The sequence below is a fragment of the Mandrillus leucophaeus genome, unplaced genomic scaffold (assembly GCF_000951045.1).
Source record: "Mandrillus leucophaeus isolate KB7577 unplaced genomic scaffold, Mleu.le_1.0 Scaffold11, whole genome shotgun sequence".
Taxonomy (NCBI): Eukaryota; Metazoa; Chordata; class Mammalia; order Primates; family Cercopithecidae; genus Mandrillus; species Mandrillus leucophaeus.
In genome coordinates this window covers 159,630-161,981 of record NW_012099209.1, presented here as the reverse complement: position 1 = coordinate 161,981, position 2,352 = coordinate 159,630, and the positions used below count along the sequence as shown (strand labels likewise).

Sequence of the window (2,352 nt, the reverse complement as noted above, 5' to 3'; positions counted from 1 at the left end):
GGGGGCCTGGCTTGGGGAGGGGTGAGGAGTGTTTCCTGGAAGCGTGGGAGAGACTCGTGGAAGGCTTCGGTCCATGTTCTAGAGCCAGGTGAGCCACAGTACAGCCAGTTCTGCACCCTGCTCCTTAAAGCCTGGCCTCAGCTGTTCTAGAACGGAGCGTCACGAACTCTGTGGTGAAAGACCATTTTGGTTTTTGTTTTTTTAAGTTTCTAACCTGTTGTGGACCAAAACTTTTGCAAAGGACAGTAACAGTGTGGACCGTGAACTATCACGTGGCTAGAAAGGTTTTGAAATGCTCACTTCCTGGTTCCATAACCGACTGTTACCCCTGGGTAGCCTGGGCACCACTCCTTAAGTGGCAGTACCGTGACTGCCATGTTGAAAAGAGGTAGAGGGGTGGAACCTGACGCAGGAAGACTGGCTCTGGGGTGACGCAGGTGACAGCAGATCCATGGTGGTGACAGCAGGGACATAGACTGATTGGAGTGATGTCTAGGAGGCTGCCTTGACACCATGTGGCTCGTCAGTGGGAGGCACATGTACCTTCTGACCTGGGTTTCTGGGCAGACAGTGGTGCCAGCCATGGTGGGGGGAGCACAGGAGGGGACATCGGTGTAGGGGGCGAGAGGAAACGCAGGTCCATTGGAAACACAGTGGGCCGTGCAGTCGGTGGTTAGGGCCAAAGCTCAGGGAATCCAGAATGGAAATGATGGATTTAGGAATCACAGCGTGCAGCTGACAGTCACAGCGGCAGGAATGAAGAGCTCATGTTCCCTGGAGTTGCATAGAGCAGAGGACGGGGCTCAGACCACAGGCCGCGCACCCCAGCATCTGAGGGTCCGACAGGAGAGGGGTTGGTAAAGGGGGAGAAAGGGACTGAGGGGGCAGCACATGGAGGCCAAGGGAGGCAAGCATCTGCGACAGGCCCATGGGGCTGAGTTGAGCAAGGGTGTCCTCAGCTGCCTGGGGGAAGGTGGGGGGGTGACGGGGAGTGGCAGGCAGGCGCCAGGCTGAGATAAAGGGGAGGTGAAGATCTGGAGTGAGTCTTGGCTGAGAAATCGTTTAGAGAGGATCATGGGGTGAAGGGAGAGGTTTCCAACCCAGAATGTTCTGATGTGTTTATTTATTTACTTTTTTTTTTTTTTTTTTTGGGACGGAATCTCCCTCTGTCACCCACACTGGAGCGCAGTGGCGCCATCTCAGCTCACTGCAACCTCCACCTTGTGGGCTCAAGCAATTCTCCTGCCTCAGTCTCTCTCAAGTAGCTGGGATTACAGGTGCCTGCCACCACACCCGGCTAATTTTTTGCATTTTCAGTAGAGACGGGGTTTCCCCATGTTGGCTGGGCTGGCTTGACCTCCTGACCTCAGGTGATCCACCCGCCTCAGCCTCCCAAAGTGCTGGGATTATAGGTGTGAGCCACCACGCCCAGCCCGATGTGTTTAGATGCTGCTGGGGAGGGGGCGGGTAAAGAGGGAGGAGTTGGAGAAATAAGAGAGAAAAGAAATATCATGAAGCAGTGTCCCTCGGACGGTGGGAGGGGTGGGATTCGGTGCAGAAGTTGGGGGTCATCCTATAGGGGGCCCTTGGGTGCACAAACTGGAAGGGACAGTCAGCCCCGAGACTTGACTTGAGCACCCAGTGAGGGGCGACACCTTCCACCTGACACCCCACCTCCCTTGTCTTTGGTTTTGTCCTGGTCCCCTTGGAGTGGGGGTCTGGAGGGCTCCAGGGGTACATAGTCACATTCAGACCAGGCGGCCCCAAGACGGAGAGAGAAGCATGTCCTCTTGTCCAGGGCCTCCTTATGAGCAGGGTCCCTTTCTCAGAGACCTCACCACCTGCCCCATCTGACCACAGTGGGGACCTGCGCCCACCCTGACCCCGGCTTCTGCCAGCAGAATGGGTGTCTCACTGCTGCCTCAAACTTGATGCACCCCTGATTGCAGAGGAGTCTCTGTCCCCAAGGGCTGGAAAAGCAAGGAGAGTCAGTAGAAGGACAGGGCAGGCGTAGGGGAGGCTGCAGTGTGCGTTCGGGAGGTGCGACTTCATGCCTTTCTGGCCACATGTGCAGAGGCCCGGTGGCCACGACATCTTAGGATGGTAGCTTAGGAGACAGTGGCAGAGGCCAGCGAGTGCCTGAGGAGGTCAGGGGATGAGAGGTGCGAAGGCGTGGATTCTGCCAAATGGGGCCTAGGTGGGTGAGGAGGTGGGCAGGCTCAGGCTTAACTTGCGCCGGAAGGACACTGTGCGAGGACTGGATGGTGCTGGCAAGAGTGGCCGGGGACTTCCTAGGTTCTCCGAGGAGGGGACAGCCCAAAGATGGAAGGCCGAGGCTGGGATCCTGTGAGA

General features: G+C 57.0%; 1 protein-coding gene across 1 annotated transcript in view; it reads left to right on the top strand.

Moving 5' to 3' along the window:
• The window catches only part of CHERP (calcium homeostasis endoplasmic reticulum protein), a 33,178-nt gene that overhangs the window by 5,086 nt on the left and 25,740 nt on the right, over nucleotides 1-2,352 (top strand). The window lies entirely within an intron of this gene.